The following is a 21,345-nucleotide window of genomic DNA, read 5'->3' as shown; positions in this document are numbered from 1 at the left end:
CACGTAAAATTTTGCGCTATACGTGCAACCCAGAATTCCTAAGCTAGCACACAATGTCAGCTGTGTGGATCGAGCAGTCAACAAGTCAAGCAGTAATTTGAAAGAGTAGCAWAATTTCAGCGAGACAACAAAGGCAAAATCCATTAAAGCCAAGATAATGAAACTCATTGCCCTTGACAATCAACCGTTCTCTGTCGTGGGTGATGTTGGCTTTCGCCGACTGGTCGAGCACCGGTTAACACTACCAAGTGCGCCATTTTTCCGATGTTGCCCTACCGGAGTTACACAGTAAGCTTCACTGCTATTAGCTTCACGACATACACACTATGGAACCGCCGTTTGGGTCTTTGCGTGTCAAAAAAGATACAGTAGCACTGTCAAATATGTATTAAAAAAGTCAGCAAACACCTGTGTGTTTACAATACCGTGTTGGTAATAAAGCATAATTTGTTCGACTGCAACTTCTGGGGTAGCTAGCTTTAGCTTGGTACCTAGCTAGCACCAATACAACCAGCCTGAAAACAATGACCAGTAAAAACCGCAGTCATTTTCATTATTCTTAGCAATGATTTAGGAATCCTTGTAAGTATTAGCAAATAGTAGAATTATGCCATACTTTTATTTTAAAGGCTAACCGCAAAGTCCACTATTTATCAAATATGAACTGTCTTATAAATTAGGGTTATTTTAGATGACACCTAGCTATATAGTTAGCTAGCTAACTCTAGCTACTGAAACAAATGTCGTTTGGCTATGTTTTTGAGGAAGAACATTGTTTGCACCCATGGGGTAGCTAGCTTTTTTTTTTAAATGACCAGCACTGTAGGTGCGCAAGACAACTTTACCAGCATCATAGCATACGTATCAATGAATCGTTGTGACATATGAAATACGAGTGACAGTGTAATCAATGTGTAATAACTAAGGTAAAAAATGAATGAATGTGTTAAATTATTATGTGACGTGCAGTCATATTCAGGGCCTGATTGGTCAAATATTGTTATTTGACACGTTAAATAGACCCAAACGGTGTTCCACAGAAATCCTGGATGAGAATGAAACGACTGAACAAATGAAGAATGAAACAGCACAGCAAGTAAGTGAAAGAAATAGGTTTTGCTTATGTTTTACTGGTAATGGGGACATACATAAATGTCAACAAAATGACTTTTTGGTCAGTGTGGTATGTGTGTAACCTTTATTTAACTAGGCAAATCAGTTAAGAGCAAATTATTATTTACAATGACGGCCTACCCCGGCCAAACCCGGACGACGCTGGGCCAAYTGTGCSCCGCCTTATGGGACTCCCAATCACGGCTGGATGTGATACAGCCTGGATTCGAACCAGGGACTGTAGTGACGCCTCTTGCACTGAGATGCAGTGCCTTACACACACATGGACGTAGTGGTCTGTGTTAACTATTTAACTGTAGTAGAATGCTTAAAAAAGGCAGCTAAAATTGTAAACATTGGTGATCGGTATCGTTTTTTTTTGGTACGCAAAATATCGGATATCGGTATCGGCCAAAATGTCATATTGGTGCATCACTAGTACATACCCCAACCAGAAGCCATGCTTTACAGGTAACATCTGCACTGAGCTAAAGGGTAGAGCTCCCGCTTTCAAGGAGCGGGACTCTAACCGGGAAGCTTATAAGAAATCCATAATGCCCACCGACGAAACCATCAAACAGGCAAAGCATCAATACAGGACTAGATTGAATCGTACTACGAGGCTCGGACGCTCGTCGGATGTGGAAAGCTGGCAAACAATTACAGGCTACAAAAAGGGAAGCACAGTCGAGAGCTGCCCAAGTGACACAATCCTACCAATTAGCTAAATTACTTCTATGCTCGTTTCGAAGCAAGTAACACTGAAACATGCATGAGAGCATCAGCTGTTCCGTGTGTGATCACACTCCCGCAGCCGATGTGAGTAAGACCTTTAAAAAGGTCAACATTCACAAGGCCACAGGGCCAGATGGATTACCAGGATGCGTACTCAGAGCATGCACTGACCAGCTGGCAAGTGTCTTCACTGACATTTTCAACCTCTCCCTGACCCAGTCTGTAATACTTACGACCTTCAAATCAGACCCACCATAGTCCCTGTGCCCAAGAACGCCAAGGTAACCTGCCTAAATGACTACCGACCCGTAGCACTTACGTCTGTAGCCATGAAGTGCTTTGAAAGGATGGTCATGGCTCACATCAACACCATTACTCAGAAACCCAAGACCCACTCCAATTTGCACACCGCCCCAACAGATCCACAGATGATGCAATCTCTATTGCACTCCACACTGCCCTTTCACACCTGGACAAAAGGAACAGCTATGTGAGAACACTATTCATGACTACAGCTCAGCGTTCAAACCACAGTGCCCTCAAAGCTCATCACTAAGTTAAGGACCCTGGGACTAAACACCTCCCTCTGCAACTGGATCCTGGACTTCCTGACGGGCCTGCCCCAGGTGGTAAGGGTAGGTACCAACACATCCACCACGCTGATCCTCAACACAGGGACCCCTCAGGGGTGCTGCTCAGTCCCCTCCTGTACTCCCTGTTCACGGCCTGTACGACTCCAACACCATCATTAAGTTTGCAGATGAAACAACAGTGGTAGGCCTGATCACCAACAACGAGAGACCGCATATAGGGAGAAGGTCAGAGACCTGGTCGTGTGGTGCCAGGACAACAACCTCTCCCTCAACGTGATCAAGACTAAGGAGATGATTGTGGACTACAGGAAAAGGAGGACCGAGCACTCCCCCATTCTCATCAACGGGGCTAGCAGGTTGAGAGCTTCAAGTTCCTTGGTGTCCACATCACCAACAAAACTAACATGGTCCAAGCACACCAAGACAGTTGTGAAGAGGGCACGACAAAACCAATTCCCCCTCAGGAGACTGAAAAGATTTGGATGGGTCCTCAGATCCCCAAAAAGTTATACAGCTGCACCATCGAGAGCATCCTGACTGGTTGCATCACTGCCTGGTATGGCAACTGCTTGGCCACCAACCGCATGGCACTAGAGGGTAGTGCGTATGGCCTAGTACATCACTGGGGCCAAGCTTCCGCCATCCAGGACCTCTATACCAGGCGGTGTCAGAGGAAGGCCCTAAAAAAGTCCAAGACTCCAGCCACCCTAGTCATAGGCTGTTCTCTCTGCTACCGCACGGCAAGCAGTACCGGAGCGCCAAGTCTAGGTCCAAGAGGCTTCTAAACAGCTTCTACCCCCAAGACTACTTAACTAATCAAATGGCTCCCCAGACTATTTGCAATGCCCCCCCCCACCACCACCTCTTTTACACTGCTGCTACTCTCGGTTGTTATCTATGCACACGTCACTTAATAACTCTACCCACATGTATATATTATCTTGACTAACCGGTGCCCCCGCACAGTGACTGTACTGGTACCCACTGTATATATAGCCTCCCTACTGTTATTTTACTGCTGCTCTTTAATTATTTGTTACTTTTATTTCTTATCTTTAAGTATTTTTCTTGAAACTGCAAACACGCTGATTTCAAAGCTGACTGTTACCAAAAACTGTATTGATTCACTTAGTCTCCCTCACCACCAAAAACGAATGCACCTCTGTCTTCCTTTGCTTCCCACTAGATTCMATAGCCACAAAGTCAGATTCCACAGCCACATTCTGCACGGGCACTTGGAAAAGAGAGATTTCTTCTTTTACGYAAATGTTGTTACGCAGTACAATAAAATAATGTTTCTTAAAAGTTTCCAATAATTTAAGTCCTAAATGGAAGGGGTAGCCCCATGAAATCAGCTAAAACAAGCTCAATAAAAATCTATGTATGCACACACTCCTATAGAATAATATGCATTGACCTGTATTGTAAAGTACTGTGAACAGACSTAGGCTACATCTTGCTTTACTCAGTTTATCAATAGAGACTTACCGTTCAAATAAATGTTTACCATTATGCTGTTTTGTAGTTTGATTGGTAAAAATCTAAGTAACATTTCTTGTAGAATTGATTCAAATAATGCATAAACATTTGTTTCAAATGTAATGACAGAGGAGTAGCTGAGTTTATMTGCTTGGATCAAGTGCCATTCTGGCTTTGGCTAATGCACCTTCTTTTTTTGGGTGGTCTCGTTTTGGTATTGAGATAATAAACCTGGTATCGGTATTCAAGTCAAAATGCTGGTATCGTGGCAACAYTAGTTATAGGGCTATAGGCAAGAGTCATAGATTCTCCAGCCGACCTTGCGTGTCGTCTGACTGGTAACATATTGATCTGCATGATGAAAGCATCTACCTTCAACTCTGTTTGCACTCTGTAGTCTGGACTCACGCAGAGATTCAACAGGCAGGGAGGGAGGGAGGCACGCAGACACACACACACACACCGGTTTTGACGATACCAGTGTTACAATATTTTTTTCCATGGCAAAAATGTAAATACGAAGCTCTCTTGGTCCTTTAAAAACCTGCTGCCTGTAAAATAGTGTGCTATAGCTTGGAAAATAAATACATGTGACTCTGGTTGACAACATAATGATGTTCGTTTCCAACATCAGGGCTGTTTTCCTCATGAAGTTAAATCCGCTTCGTGTTTTGTTTCCTCGCCACGATACTAACAAGTATTGTACAGAGCACACACAAACGCACGCATGCTAGCACGCACACCAACACTCACACAAGCACATAGCTTTCCGTAAGGTGCACTCCACGGCAGGAGCCTCTGATTGGTCGGCCTGGGGTTCTGGTTTCTATACATCAACCTGTTGCTCAGCTGTTCCCGTGCAGCATGTGCAGGGAAGGGAGGACATTACCATGGCAACACAAAGTGCAGGAAAGGGGAAGGTGTTATGGGTGCTAGTATGACGCGTGAGACGATTATCAATATAAGTTATTACAAGTGACATTTTCACAGCAGAGGGAGGGAGTATGGAATGCTGAGAAAAATAAAAAGTGAAGTCCCTGAGGACGGGGTCAAAGCATTTTGTCACACGATGAGGAATATGTATTGTTAGCATTGTTTATGTCAAATTAAGAATGGAGCCATGGGAGCGGCAGGTAGCCTAGCGGTTAGAGCGTTGGGCCAGCAACCAAAAGGTTGCTAATTCGAATTCCCGAGCCGACTAGGTGAAAAACATCTGTCCATCTGCCCGTAAGCAAAGGCTTTAAACCTTAATTGCTCCAGTGTCCCTRGCCGTGACCCCGCTCTCCGCTGGTGTCTTAGGGGAGGGGGATGTGCAACAAAAAACACACTTGTTACACACCTGTACATGTGTGAAACAGGACAAATATCAGCACTTTCGGTATTRAGCTACGTTCCTAACCCAGAATCCCATTGAAACACAAGGACTGATTCTATCCTGACTTTACCCCTCAGGCATCATAATGGAAGACATTAGATCAAGGGGWTCAAAAGGGGACATGAGATCTGTTTGATCCAGACTTATTTGAGCTAAACACACAGGGAGGGAGATCCTCATCTTAGACTATGAAGCACAACAGTCAAACATCAACCCGAGGTGTGTCCACACCAAATGTGCCACATTGGTGTCAGCAGTGGGATATAGCCATAGTCCCACAGTCAAACAATCCGGAGTGCACTAGCACAGTCGTGTTAAAAAGGCATAYAGAAAAGGGCTCGGCCAAGGACCAGGTCCTGTATTCATAAAGAGTGSTGATCTAGGATCAGTTGAACCTTTTAGATCCTAATGAATAGGATCATATGGAAAAGGAAGACCTGATCCACCATGAGYACTCCTACTCTGAGATGCTTTTTTAACATGGKYCCTGTTCAGTTGGATCAGTCACTTCGATCTCTGACAGTCTAGCTCCCTCCTCCACTTCGACWCTCTCTCCCAGAAACCCTCACGCCACCTGGCGGGTCACGGAGGATTAGCCAATCAAAAGGTCAGAGGTACACGGAGCTTCCAGTGGATTAACGCCACAGCCAGACAACACACAAGAGGCAGTGGTTTACTCTGGTTACTCATGTTCGGAAATAAGTTAGTCGACCGCGTATAGAACAATTCCTTGACTCAAGACCACCTTAAGAGCACCCTAAATCTATACCTTTAGCCTTGAGATAACCTTGCCTCGCCTTCTCAAATTCAATGTGCAGATATGGATATAAAAGAGCTGAGCTATCCAATCAGGCCCCAGTCTTACTACTCCTGTTGTTTCACCCACTGCACCATAAGGCGGAGAGAAGGGGCCGAGTGGGAAGGAACCAGAGAACTCACCTGTGGATTGTTCTTCTCACCCTSGCTCTGCTGGGTCTTACTGTTCTTCTTACAGCCTTTGCCACCTGGCGGGCTATTATCGGCTGATGATGCAGCCCAGGCTCCCCTTTCAGTCCCTCTCAGCCCCTAAGGCAGCGCGCTGCTCTCAGGGTCCCCAAACCATTCAGGCTTGCCGCTGTGCTGTTTAATGTAAGTAACTGACCCCCAAGCATGCAGCCTTCTGGTTTTGACTGCCTCCCAGGTGGGCCATTTTCCAGGGTCTGACAATGTGATGCTGCCACCCAGGCAAACTGTTTTCAGGCKCTCTCCGTGCTGTTTTTTTGGCAGCAACTCGCTAGCTCGRCTAGCCCTGGGTCTGAAAGCCTCAGACGTGCTCCACTGCTCGGTCCTGGTCTACCTCCCMAAAAGGTGCTCTCCAGTGGATCAGTCAGCCTGCACCTGTAAGACACACACAGAACAGAAGGGTTCGACAAACACAGAGAAGCCAACTGAGTACAAAACACCTTCAAACTCACAGGGTAGATAAATCAGAGGACTGGTTTCCGGAACACAGATTAAGCCTAGACAAACTGACAGGGTAGATACTGTAAAAACAGTCAAAGCCTGGATTTTACTGGTGTGTCTATGAGTTTGGTCTGCCTTGCTGTTGTGGTATTGTGGAGTTGAGGTCAACATTATTTTAGGAAGGTATTACTTGAGGACAACATTATTTTAGGGAGGTATTACTTGAGGACAARTTCAAGTAGGGAGAATAGCATTTTAGAAAATCTATAAATTGYTAACTCAAGAGACTTTGTTTCACATACAGTGCAAGTAGGAAATGGCCTATTCTGCAAGTAGGAAATAGCCTACTATGGCCCAATGCAAGTGGAGTTTGTCAAAAGRCACCTAAAGGACTCTCAGACCATGAGATACAAGATTCTCTGGTCTGATGCAGAGATGCATGACGGACTGGGAGTCTAGTCAAGATCGAGGGAAAGATGTACGGAGCACAGTACCGAGAGATCCTTGATGAAAACCTGCTCCAGAGTGCTCAGGACCTCAGACTGGGGCAAARGTTCATCTTCCAACAGGACAACAAACCTTAGCACACAGCCAAGACAACGCAGGAGTGGTTCGGGACAAGYCTCTGAACGTCCTTGAGTGGCCCAGCCAGAGCCCGGACTTGAACCCAATTGAACATCTCTGGAGAGACCTGAAAATAGCTGTGCAGCGACGCTCCCCATCCAACCTGACAGAGCTTGAGAGGATCTGCAGAGAGGAATGGGATAAACTCCCCAAATACAGGTGTGCCAAGCTTGTAGCGTCATAACAAAGAAGACTCGAGGCTGTAATCGCTGTCAACGGGGCTTCAACAAAGTACTGAGTAAAGGGTCTGAATACTTATGTAAATGTAATAAAGTTATTTATTTTTAATACATTTGCCAACATTTCTAAAAACCAGTTTTTGCTTTGTYATTATGGGGAATTGTGTGTAGATTGATGAGGGAAAAAACGATCAATTTTAGAATAAGGCTGTAACGTAAMAAAATATGGAAAATGTCAAGGGGTCTGAATACTTTCCAAATGCACTGTATCTTTAAGCGTGGTCAAGTTAATAGTTATGTTGTGGATGATGTATTAAACCACCCAGACACATCAAAGATGCAGTCATCCTACTGAACTGAGCTGCAGGACAGGAAGGAAACCGGCTTAGGGATGTCACCATGAGGCCTTTGGTGATTTTAAAACAGCTACAGAGTTCAATAGCTGTGATGGGAGAAAACTGAAGATGGATCAACAACATTGTAGTGACTCCACAATAATGACCTAAATGACAGAGTGAAAAGAACACAAATTTACARRAAAAAAATATTCCAAAACAAGCATAAGTACGCAACAAGGCACAGAATAAAAAAAAACAAATACTGTATAATTGCTGTTAGCCATGATCCCCAACACCTTGACAGAGCTTGAAGAAAAGAAAAGAATAAAAACATTTTTTTTTTAAGAATAATGGGCAAATATTGCACAATACAGGTGTGCAAAGCTCTTAAGAGACTTACCCAAGAAGACTCACATCTACAAATCAGGCGTTTCTAACATGTATTGACTCAKGGGGGTGAATTCTTATCTAAATCAAGGTATACGGTATATATGTGTTATTTTGTATTCATCTTTAAAAAATGTTTGAATTTTTCTTACAGTTTGACAGAGTATTTTGTGTAGATCATTGACAGAAAATGACAATGAAATCTATTTGAATCCCACTTTAACACAAAATGTGAAGAAATCCAAGGGTGGTGTAGACTTTCTAAAGGCACTGTAAGTTGGGCTGCAAAGGGTCGGAAACCTTCCGGGAAATTTCCGGAAATTTTTCAAGGGAGGTTAAGCCCGGGAATTTTGCTTAAATTCATCAAAAATGTTAGTTTATAACAGTGAAGCTTTTGTGGAATACACCTAAGGCAAGGTGTATTCTAGGTCTTGTGGCATGTTTTGGTTAAACTATCCCCAATTCAATGGAATTGCAACCCTCTGCATTCACAGTGCACTCTTCCATCACATGTACAGCTGATTCTCAAGATCTTGCACAGGAATGAGATGCTATTGAGCCCACACTACTACACTGTCTGAGGCAAGGACTACATGCTTTCTGGTATGTTTTGATTGCAATACTGGGTGGGGTTAATATATTTTATATGACATACAATATTTTTTGTTAACTAGTAAATAGTAGCCTACAGGAAAGTGTGTTTAAATAATTTCTAACTTGTTAACAATTTCTGCTAGTTAGTTTTTGCTACCATGTGGGTTTTAGTTTGCTTGAGCCTGCTAACTGAGGAGTGTTAATTCACCTGTTTCCATACATTTCATTTTAAAACATTTATCTTACAAAGGAGTTGTTTAATCTAACTGCTTAACTATTTATCTGTACATGGAATTGCATTTGTTGTTTTTTTTACACATTTTTCCCTAATCTTTACAGGAAAATGCCACGGGCACTATCTGACACGGAGACATTTCACTGCAACTAATGTAGAAGGAAAAGCTGTGTACATTTGCAAATACTGTGCTAAATCATGTGAAAAAATGCAACAAAGATGCAGAATCATCTGGCCAAGTGCATAAAGTTCCCTCAGCGCTCACAACAAGCAACCTCTGACAAAAGTTATATTCGAGGTGAAAATTATCAGACACCTTAWTGACAGCAACAGCTCATGGTCCTCCTGGAATCAGAAGTTTTTTTTTACTCAATGGAGGAACGTAGTCAGAGAAATGCTGATGAATGTCTTGCTCGAGTTGTGTATGCAACTGGTTCACCTCTGATGCTGACAGGCAATGTGTATTAGAAGAGATTTCTGAATGTTCTTCGCCCAGCATATACCCCTCCAACCAGACATGCTTTATCTACTAATTTGCTGGATGCAGAGTTCAAGTGAAGGTCAAGCAAATCATAGAGAAAGCAGACTATTGCAATCATCTCTGATGGGTGGTCGAACGTTCGTGGACAAGGAATAATTAACTACATTATCTCCACCCACCAACAGTCTGCTGATATGGACATCCCCATCAAGAGGATCCTCCTGGATGATGTATTTTGGGAGAGAGTGGTAAGCAGCCTGAAACTCCTTAAACCTATAGCAGTAGCCATTGCACTGATTGAGGGAGACAATACCATCTGATGTTCAGACTCTGCTTGCAGATGTAAGATAATAAATCCGTACTGCCCTCTTCACTGTTGCTCCAAGCAGAGGAAACTACAGTTCTGAAATACATCAAAAAGCATGAAGACTTCTGCCTGAAGCCCATACATGTCGCAGCGTACATGTTAGACCCCAAGTATGCTGGCAAGAGCATCCTGTCTGGTGCAGAGATCAACAAGGCCTATGGTGTCATCGCTACCGTGTCTCGCCACCTTGGCCTGGATGAGGGCAAGGTTCTTGGCAGTCTGTCGAAGTACAATTCCAAGCAAGGGCTTTGGGATGTAGATGCAATGTGGCAGTCGTGCCAATATATCTCATCAGCAACCTGGTGGAAGGGACTTTGTGGATCTGAGGCTCTTTCCCCTTTAGTTTCTGGACTATCATTTTACAGATGTTGAAAACGTTTTTGGGAGATGCGATGGATCATTGGGGATCATTCAATATTCCCTTTTGTTGTTCAGTGAAATCATCCCATGTGAAGAGTCACAAATTTAACTTTAATTAAAATGAGTTGACTAAATAGTTGTTTTTTCTATTGAAAGGATTTAATAATTTGCAATTATGTCTACTTATGATCAGGTAAAAGGTTTATGTTTCGGTCTCCATATGATATGGTAAATATATCCAATGCCAAAAACACCTACATTTAAATGGTATTAATATTATTTTGCATATATTTCCGTTAATTCCCATATATTCCCACCTCTGAATATTCCCCAAAATGCGCCACCCTAACTGTAAGTAGTGGCCACCGGCGGCGCTAACACCTCTACTGTGGAATTGAGGATACAGCAATCGTAAAATAAAGAAAATAAGTACTCTGGGGGGAAATGTGCCATTCAAGACTACTTCATGCTCTATCATTATTTGTGAATTACAGGCCTCCAGTTCCAGCTTCAGCTAGCAAGCATCAAAAACCCCTGTACCCAGCTCCTCTGTGAGACATTATTAACAGCATGAACTCATTTCCAGTACTCTTACAGCCCAGCCCGGAAGGCCTACTCAAAACTGTTTAAGGCAAGGACATATTTTCACTGTGTTACTTTGGTAACGGCCTAGTGATTTTTAGCCATTGAACAAAACAAGGAGAGGGTGACTCAGATGGACTCCCTGGCGCTTGAAAGAGTGACAGAGGGAGCGCAATCACATAGACAAAACATCAATTAGTTAGTTAATTTAATTAAAATGTTAGCAATCAGTGACTATCTGCCAAGGACACACTGACAAGGAGGGATGAAAATAACATATGGCATTGGCAAGACTTCTCTGTCAGAGACTGCCTTCACTCCTTTCCCTTTTCCACATTATGTTGTGTTACAGCCTGCATTTAAATTGATGACATTTAGATGTTGTGTCACTGATCTACACACAATACCCCATAATGTGAAAGTGAAATTTTGTTTGTAGAACATTTTTTAAATTAATATAAAATGTAAACCTGAAATGTCTCGAGTCAATAAGTATTCAACCTCTTTCTTATGGCAAGCCTAAATAAGTTAAAGCGTGAAAATGGCCTTCACAACTCACATAAATAAGTTACTTGGACTCATTCTGTGGTTTTATGACTACCCCATCTCTGTACCCCACACATACAGATAATTGTAAGGTCTCACAATCGAGTAGTGATTTTCAAGCACAGATTCAACCACAAAGACCAGTAAGGTTTTTCAATGTCTCGCAAAAATGGGCATCGATTGGCAGATGCTGAATATCCCTTTGAGTATGGTGAAGTAATTCATTAGGCTTTGGATGGTGTATCAATACAACCAGTCACTACAAAGATACAGGCGCCCTTCMTAACTCAGTTGCCGGAGAGGAAGGAAACTGTTCAGGCATTTCCCCATGAGGCCAATGGTGATCAGAAAACTGAGAATAGATCAACAATGTAGTTACTCCACATTCCTAACATAAATGACAGTGAAAAGGAAGCCTGTACAGAATAAAAATATTCAAAAACATGCATCCTGTTTGCAACAAGGCACAAAAGTAATACTGCAAAAAATGTGCCAAAGAAATTAACTTTTTGTTCTGAATACAAAGTGTTATGTTTGGTGCTAATCCAATTCAACACATTACCGAGTACCACTCTATATTTACAAGCGTAGTGGTGGGTGCATCATGTTACAGGTATGCTTGTAATCGTTAARGMCTACAGAGTTTTTCAGGATAAAAKAAATAAACAGAATGGAGCTAAGCACAGGCAAACTCCTAGAGGAACACCTTGGTCTGCTTTCCAACATATACTGGGAGACGAAATCACCTTTCAGCAGGACAATAACCTAAAACACATGGCCAAATCTACACTGGAGTTGCTTACCAAGACGACATTGAATGTTCCTGAGTGGCCCAGTTAGTTTTCACTTAAATCKGCTTGAAAATGTATTTCAAAAAATCTAAATGGCTGTCTAGCAATGATCAACAATCGATTTGACAGAGTTTGAAGAATTGATTAAAGAATAATGAGTCAATATTGTACAATCCAGGTGTGCAAAGCTCTTCGAGACAAACCCAAAAAGACTCACAGCTGTACTGGCCGCCAAAGGTGCTTCTACAAAGTATTGACTTGTTAAATGAAGAGTCCCTTAAGGATGTTAGGAAGGAACATCATGGGGTGGGACACGCATGAACACACGCACCTTCCCCAAAACACATGTAAATATTGTTCTATAAATTATGCCTTCCTGTATTATACTTATTATAAAATGTTTATTCTACTGAACCATTTACTTGTTGGCATTCTTACCGTTGAATAGTACTGTATGTGTATCCTGTACATACTACTAATGAAACGTATATACTGCACACACACAGCCTGGAGTGTGAAACAGCTGTCATTGTAACCTCTACGCTGTAAAACAGATGCTCCTCTTGACTAGACAATATGACCCTAGGTGACCTTGTGTTTGTGCTTTTGATAAGCTTTGGACAACATTGTACGCTGTTTTCTTCTGCATTGTCTCGTGCTTTACTTTTATCATAAAAAAATACACAAAATTAGTTTAACTTTACCTGATACTGTAATACAATTGTAATGCATTCCTCTTTAAAGATAGATAAAAAATAAGACAGTATATAGATACCTAAAGGGAACACTAGGCATTTTATAAGCAATTGCTTCGCAATGATGAAATAAAAATGTTCAGTGTAAAATGTAGGGATCTGGTTACCTCTTATCTAAGGGTTGGATGGAGTATTAAGGAATATCTGATTCTCCCTCAGAGAGAGAGTGAGTGGCAATAGACACCCATCTGTGAGAAGGCTCTACACTAACAACACCTATTCTGGGCCGCTCGGTCTGTCTGTGTGTGTGTGAAAGAGAGAGATATGTAATGATGCAGGGCCGATTACTTACTAAACTCAGCAACAACAAAAAAAGAAACGGCCCTTTTTCAGGAACCTGTCTTTCAAAGATGATTTRTAAAAATCCAAATAACTTCACAGATCTTCATTGTAAAGGGTTTAAAACACTGTTTACCATGCTTGTTCAATGAATCATAAACAATTAATGAACATGCACCTGTGGAACGGTCGTTATTAAGATACTAACAGACGGTAGGCAATTAAGGTCACAGTTATGAAAACTTAGGACACTAAAGAGGCCTTAGTACTGACTCTGAAAAACACCAAAGGTGCCCAGGGTCCCTTTGCAATTTATTTCCCTGGCCACATCTGCAGTCCTCATGCCTCCTTGCAGCATGCCTAAGGCACATTCACGCAGATGTGGCCAGGGAAATAAATTGCAATGTCCGTACTGTGAGACGCCTAAGACAGCGCTACAGGGAGAAAGGACGGACAGCTGATCGTCCTCGCAGTGGCAGACCACAAGTACATCCGAACATCACACCTGCGGGGACAGGTACAGGATGTCAACAACAACTGCCCGAGTTACACCAGGAACGCACAATCCCTCCATCAGTGCTCAGACTGTCCGCAATAGGCTGAGAGAGGCTGGACTGAGGGCTTGTAGGACTGTTGTAAGGCAGGTCCTCACCAGACATCACCAGCAACAACGTCGCCTATGGGCACAAACCCACCGTCGCTGGACCAGACAGGACTGACAAAAAGTGCTCTTCACTGACGAGTCACGGTTTTGTCTCACCAGGGGTGATGGTCAGATTCACATGAATTGTCAAAGGAATGAGCGTTACACACGAGGCCTGTACTCTGGAGCGGGATCAATTTGGAGGTGGAGGGTCCATCATGGTCTGTGGCGGTGTGTCACAGCATCATCGGACTGAGCTTGTTGTCATTGCAGGAAATCTCAATGCTGTGCGTTACAGGGAAGACATCCTCCTCCCTCATGTAGTACCCTTCCTGCAGGCTCATCCTGACATGACCCTCCAGCATGACAATGCCACCAGCCATTACTGCTCGTTCTGTGCGTGATTTCCTGCAAGACAGGAATGTCAGTGTTCTGCAATGGCCAGCGAAGAGCCCGGATCTCAATCCCATTGAGCACGTCTGGGACCTGTTGGATCGGAGAGTGAGGGCTAGGGCCATTCACCCCAGAAATGTCCGGGAACTTGCAGGTGCCTTGGTGGAAGAGTGGGGTAACATCTCACAGCAAGAACTGGCAAATCTGGTGCATTCCATGAGGAGATGCACTGCAGTACTTAATGCAGCTGGTGGCCACAAGCTTATATTCTGGGTTCTAACGGGTTACAACAGTTGAACAAAGCTCATAAGACAAAGTTTTATTCTTTAATGGGTACATAGTGAATTTATAAGTCCAAAAGTAGATGTAGCAATTGCTGATTGCCCCTTTAAAGATCCCCTCCAGCTATTTAGTTTTTTTACTTGAAAAGTGATATCCCTGACAAACAACCTTTAGCTAGGAGTATATCTACACAGTGTACAAAACATTAAGAACACCTTCCTAATATTGAGTGGAACACTCTTTTACCCTCAGAACAGCCTTAATTCCTCAGGGCGTGGCCCGTATAAGGTGCCGAAAGCGTTTCACAGGGATGCTGGCCCATGTTGACGCCAATGCTTCCCACAGTTGTGTCAAGTTAGCTGTATGACTTTTGGGTGGTGGACCATTCATGATACACATGAGAAACTGTTGAGTGTGAAAAACTCAACAGCGTTGCAGTTCTTGACACCTGGCACCTACTACATACCCCATTCAAAGGCACTTCAATATTTTGGCTTGCCCGTTGACACGCTGTCTGAATGGCACACATACACAATCCACGTGTAATTTGTTTCAAAACTTAAAAATCCTTCTTTAACCTGTCTCCTCCCCTTCATCTACACTGATTGAAGTGTAGCATTCACCTGTATTCAACAATTTGTCAAGGAAAGAGCAGGTGTTCATAATGTTTTGTACACTCAAAGTATTCACCTCCCTTGACTTATTCCACATTTTGCTGTGTCAGAGCCTGAATTTAAATATATGTTTTTTTCCTCACCCATCTACACACAATACCCCATAATGAGAAGGTTAAAGTGTTTCTAGAAAATGTTTGTAAAATGTGTTGAGAATGAAAAATGTAAATGTATATATTTTGTAAGTATTGACACCCCTGAGTCAATACTTGGTAGAAGCACCTTTGACAGYGACTACAGCTGTGAGTCTTTCGGAGTAGGTCTCCAAGAGCTATCCACACATGGATTGTACATTCAATATTTTCACCCATCTACCAATAGGTGGCCTTCTTTGTACAGCATTCAAAAGCTTCCCTGGTCTTTGTGGTCGAATCGGTGTTTGAAATTCACTGCTCGACTGAGGGACCTTACAGATAATTGTATGTGTGGGGTACAGCGATGAGGTAGTCATCCAAAAATCATGTTAAACCCTATTTTTGCACAGAGTGAGCCAATGCAACTTATGTGACTTGAGGACATTTTTACTCCTGTACTTATTTAGGCTTGACATTTCAGCTTTTCATTTATTCAAAATTTCCAAAAACAAAATTCCACTTTGACATTAWGGGGTATTGTGTGTGTATGCCAGTGACAAAAAAAATCTCAATTTAATCCATTTTAAATTTAGCTGTAACAAAATGTGGAAAACGTCAAGGGAGGTAAATAGTTTGAAGGCACTTTTTATGCGTTGCAAAATAAATGGGCTTAATGACCAATAATAATCCCCATGGTAACAATAGGTTCATCCACAGGCCAAGAGGTGACATTGCGTGTGCCCTTGGACTCATCTGTGTCTCACTATTTAGCGAGCTGAACTGGTATGAGTTCAGAGTAAGTGAGAATATTCCGTGCCCTTGGCCTTCTGTTGATATCCCTTTTTGGCAAACAAGTAGTGTAGTAAGAGTTGCAGCTGTCATGACACACATACACAACTCTCCCTTTCTATTCTTCTCCCCTCCCTACACCCTCTTTCTTTTTCTACCCCCCTTCTCGCTCTCTCAGTGGATAAATAATAATAATAGTAAACAATAGAGCAACGTAAACAGGGCTGAAAAGTGACTTGTAGCAGGAATATAGAAATACTTGTGGCAATATACTGATGGTAATATAGTGCACTTGGAAAGTATTCAGACCTCTTGACTTTTTCCTAATTTTGTTACATTACAGCCTTATTCTAAAATAGATTAAATATTTTTTTCTCATCCATCTACGCACAATACCCCATAATGGCAAAGCAAAAACAGGTTTAGAATGTTTTGCAAATGTATTAAAAATATTCAGACACGCATTCAGACACTTTGATATGGGACTCAAAATTGAGTTGTATCTACAACTTGTGCTAAATTCAATTGACTGGGCATGATTTGGAAAGGCACATATCTGTCTATATAAGGTCCCACAGTTGACASTGCATGTCAGAGCAAAGACCAAGGCATGAGGTCGAAGGAATTGTCAGTAGAGCTCTGAGACAGGATTGTGTCGAGGTACAGACCTGGGGAAGGGTACCGAAAAATGTCTGCAGCATTAAAGGTCCTCAAGAACACAGTGGCCTCCATCATTCTTAAATGGAAGAAGTTTGGAACCACCAAGGCTCTTCCTAGTGCTGGTCGTCCGGCCAAACTGAGCAATCGGGGGAGAAGAGCTTTGGTCAGGGAGGTGACCAAGAACCCGATGGTCACTGACAGAGGTCTAGAGTTCCTCTGGGGAGATGGGAGAACCTTCCAGAAGGACAACCATCTCTGCAGCATTCCACCAATCAGGCCTTTATGGTAGAGTGGCCAGATGGAAGCCACTCATCAGTAAAAGGCACGACAGCTCGGTTGGAGTTTGCTAAAAGGCACCTAAAGGACTCTCAGACCATGAGAAACAAGATTCTCTGGTATGATGAAACCAAGATTGAACTCTTTGGCCTGCATGAGGTCAATCTTGGTTTCATCAGACCAGAGAATCTTGTTTCTGATGGTCAGAGTCCTTTAAGTGCCTTTTGGTGTCACGTCTGTAGGAAACCTGGCACCATTCCTACTGTGAAGCATGGTGGTGGCAGCATCATGCTGTGRGGATTGTTTTCAGCGGCAGGGACTGGGAGACTAGTCAGGATCGAGTGAAAGATGAAAGGAGCAAAGTACAGAGAGATCCTTGATGAAAACCTGCTCCAGAGCACTCAGACTGGGGCGACGGTTCACCTTCCAACAGGACAACGACCCTGAACAACAGGAGTGGCTCGAAAGTCTGAATGTCCTTGAGTGGCCCAGTCAGAGTCCGGACATGAACCCAATCGAACATCTCTGGAGAGACCTGAAAATAGCTGTGCAGTGACGCTCCCCATCCAACCTGACAGAGCTTGAGAGGATCTGCAGAGAAGAATGAGAGAAACTCCCCAAATACAGGTGTACCAAGCTTGTAGTGTCATACCCAAGAAGACTCGATGCTGCAATCGCTGCCAAAGGTGCTTCAACAGCATAATCATTACACAGCCAAGTGTGTGGGGGTGGATTTTGCACCTTACAGTATTGCTCCATTGTTGACATTTTTGTTGATGGGCCCATTTGACTGTGGCTTAAAGTAACTATCACAGCGATGGCGCATCGATTGTGTAGCCTAGAGATTAGTGATACAGATTTAAACTCAACAGTGTACCGACCAAATGTACCCTAGCAGTAAAAGAACAGCACATCCACTCTACATGCCCCAACCTGACAACTGCTTCCAGGACATATACTGTAAGTATGCTACTGGTTGCTGTGATGTCACATCAGATATTGGTCAGTAGTTACTGACAGCTTCCTTTACCGCTGAAAGAACAGGGAGAAGGGAGGAGGCCAGGAACAACTAGWGAGCCAAGAAWGAAAGAAGGAAAGAAAGAGGAGGAAGAAGRAGAAAGGCACCAGACATGAGACATTGAAAATAGATTAGTTGAAGAGGGAAATAGCAGGAASAGAGAGAGAGAAGTGTGAGAGAATTTCAGAGAGAGGAAGAGAAAGTTAGAGTGTGAGAGAGTAAAAGAAAGAGAAGGTATAAGACAGGCTGAGAGAGGAAGGAAGGAAGGAAGCGAGAGGGAGGGAGCCTACAGCAGAGTGAGTGACTACGCATTCTGTGCAGCAGCACCCCTGAGGGGCCCCTTGCTTCATTGGTTAGCTGAGGGTATATGAGGAAAGGAGAAGTCAGTACTAAACCTAACCCAGTCAGCCAGTCAAAGCACAGAGGCCTGCCTGAGCAACGACTAGGGTGGAACTCTGCATCTAACCTACATKGTGTACATCTTCCCTCTCGGCACCCCCCTCCCTCCAAAAAGCTTCTACCAGTTTGTGATGAGTAATCGCTGTTCTGATGTCCAGAAGTTATATTTCGGTCATAAGAGACAGTAACAGCAACATTATGTACAAAGTAAGTAAAAAAATATATTTACAAACAACGCAAAAAATTATAATAATAACAGTTGGTTAGGAGCATGTAAAATGTCAGCCATCCTCTCGGGCGGCATTCTAGAGCAGAACAGGTCTTCGTGGGTCCACTGAACCTAAATACCCGAGACCCAAAAATCCCTTGAGTTCGGTCCTGTTTGATTGTCATCGGTATTATGTAACTACAGCTGAGAGAACCATGTGGAACCGATCACTGCGCTGCATAGCCTAAAGCATTTTTGTTTCATGCTAATAAGGTAMATTTATTGAAGAYCTCTAAAGCAGAGAAGAGCAGAACAGATCTGGGTTTAAATTCTATTGGACATTTTTTAAATACTTTAAGTGTTTGTTTTAACATGCCTGGAGTGCTGTATGGGCGGGGGGGTTACAGTTTTACGACTGTTCTATTGGTTCCATTACACCATACAAGCACAATCAATCCCAGCTAAAGTTTTTAAAAGGATGCCATATAGCAGTGCTGTAGTACTCGAGTCCAGGACTCTGACTCAAGCCCCAATTTTCCTGACTTGTGACTCGACCATTGGTGACTCGTACTTGATCTCGTCTTCGTGACTCGTGCACTTTTTGTATTTGCACTTGGACAGGCTACTACGATAAGCAGACAGTGGTGGTCGATGCCATTTAAGATAACGGAGGACAATTTTTTTTTATTTTTTTTTAGAGCGTGGCCTAATTTCTATAACAGTATATTGGATGATTGTCAGTCATATTCCATTCACCCAGCTCAATGTAAGGTTTAGGCTACAAACATGATAGCCACATTTTCCCTATACCCATCATGAGGTTGCTACAACCTAGGCTATGAATGAAAGTTTACAACGTAGGTGCACACAGGTCGAGAGAAAAATTGTAGTAATCAAGGTGACCGACAGTGACGCATTCAATAGAGCTTTGCACACTGTTGCCTGCATCTAGCTGATCTAGGGTGTAATCATTAGTCCAACAGTTGCAAATAAGAGTTTCTATTGGAGAAATGCAGGTACGTTTATTCCCATTTCGTTCCATTTGCTTCCATTTAAGAATCGGTGGAAGGAATACACCCCTGTTCACCCGCAAACACAGTTCACTGTCATAGCAGCCATATACAAACTGAATGATCACTTTGCTCGTTGTATAATTCCTTCTCGCAACTACGCGCTGCCCTCCTTGTACCTTTTCCCTTCGCTTATAGACTTCAGCACACAACACATCAGCTGTCTGTGACCAGGCAAAAAAAACTTTCCAAGTTAAACTTTCATACCATAACCGCTACACACAGCCTACATCATTGTCACCAGATTAGCTAATGTCATAATCAACATAGCTACTAGAACTAACACTTTAGTAAACCCGCTACATCATGCAGTAGTGTACAGCAAGCAGTTTAGCAGTTACACCGGCAGGCCCCTAGCTCTCTCTCTCTCTGAGTCTCTCTTCCCCTTCATTTTTAAAGAAATTAAGTTGTTCAAAATTGTTCAACTATTGTCTCTCTTTGAGTCAACTACCCACCCCTTTTTATGCACTGCAGTGCTAGCTAGCTGTAGCTTATGCATTCAATACCAGATTCATTCTCCACCAGATTGGGTGGACAACATGTTAGTTCATGCTGCCAGAGCTCTGATAGGTTTGGAAGACATCCACCGGAAGTTGTCATAATTACTGTGTAAGCCTATGGAAGGGGACTCCTAGGTTTTGTGTTGAAGTCAATGTATCCAGAGGAGTACAGAAGATGACTGTCCTCCAGCTACACATTGGTGCTACCCTACAAAGTAATGTTGATGCTACTGTAGACCTTCGCAAAACAGTGTTTTATTCAATTATTTGGTGACATGTGAATATATTTTTATATAAAAAGGATCATTTAAATGTCTCACTATTTAAATGTTTATAACATTTACTGAGGAGGATGGTCCTCCCCTGAGAAGCCTCCACTGTATGCAGAATATTAGCAGCACTGGGTGCGCAGAGCAGCGAGGGTTCTGTTCTATAGCAGTGGGAWGGACGCGCCACACCCGGCACACACAGCCTACATAAGCTGGTGAGCTGCGGGGGGGCAAGCAATGATCGTGGGCAGACAGGCAGGCTCTGCTCCAGCTTTGCCTCYGATCATAGGCTACACGTCGCACAAGCAGCGCTCTTGCTTTCCCGTAACTACCAGTCACCAGCCTACTATTTAGCTTTGCCTGGTTAATAAACAAACTGCTTTACGAAATTGAAAACAATACTAGAATTGAGTTTAACTTTAAAACAACAGTCTAGCTATTTGTCTCTTTCTCCCCTTAAGTATAGGGAAGTAGGCTTTCCCCCCTGGATCCAATTGCAAAGTCAATGTTTCACTCAACAATAAAAAATAAAAAAAACTACACAAATCAGTGGGCGATTACAAAAAAGTAGTGATGGGAGAAGAAGAAAAGTTACATATCGGGATATTATTTTTGACCATATATCTCAAAGTTTTGACAATATCACAATATAATTTTTGCGCTTATTGGCTGTACCTCCAACAAAACTCCAGTATTTTTCATTCATAGCTTGTTCTCCATCTTTTTAAAAAGCAAACCACTTTGTTTTCGGCACTTATTTCCATGCCTGATTAAAACTTGTTTTCTCACGTCCATCTGCAGCAGACATACGGTGAGCAATGWTAGGAACATCGA

The 21,345-nt window shown here is 42.8% G+C and overlaps 1 protein-coding gene across 2 annotated transcripts in view; it reads right to left on the bottom strand.

Moving 5' to 3' along the window:
• The window catches only part of LOC111980598 (thyroid hormone receptor alpha), a 130,388-nt gene that overhangs the window by 60,094 nt on the left and 48,949 nt on the right, over positions 1-21,345 (bottom strand). For both annotated transcript variants that reach the window (XM_024011412.1, XM_024011411.2), the window contains exon 2: positions 6,235-6,672. The gene's annotated coding sequence lies outside the window, so the exon portion shown is untranslated. The remainder of the gene's footprint in view (positions 1-6,234; positions 6,673-21,345) is intronic.

This window comes from Salvelinus sp. IW2-2015, linkage group LG20 (assembly GCF_002910315.2).
Source record: "Salvelinus sp. IW2-2015 linkage group LG20, ASM291031v2, whole genome shotgun sequence".
Taxonomy (NCBI): domain Eukaryota; kingdom Metazoa; phylum Chordata; class Actinopteri; order Salmoniformes; family Salmonidae; genus Salvelinus; species Salvelinus sp. IW2-2015.
The sequence above is the reverse complement of the archived record's forward strand: the minus strand, read 5'-3'. Positions and strand labels throughout refer to the sequence as shown.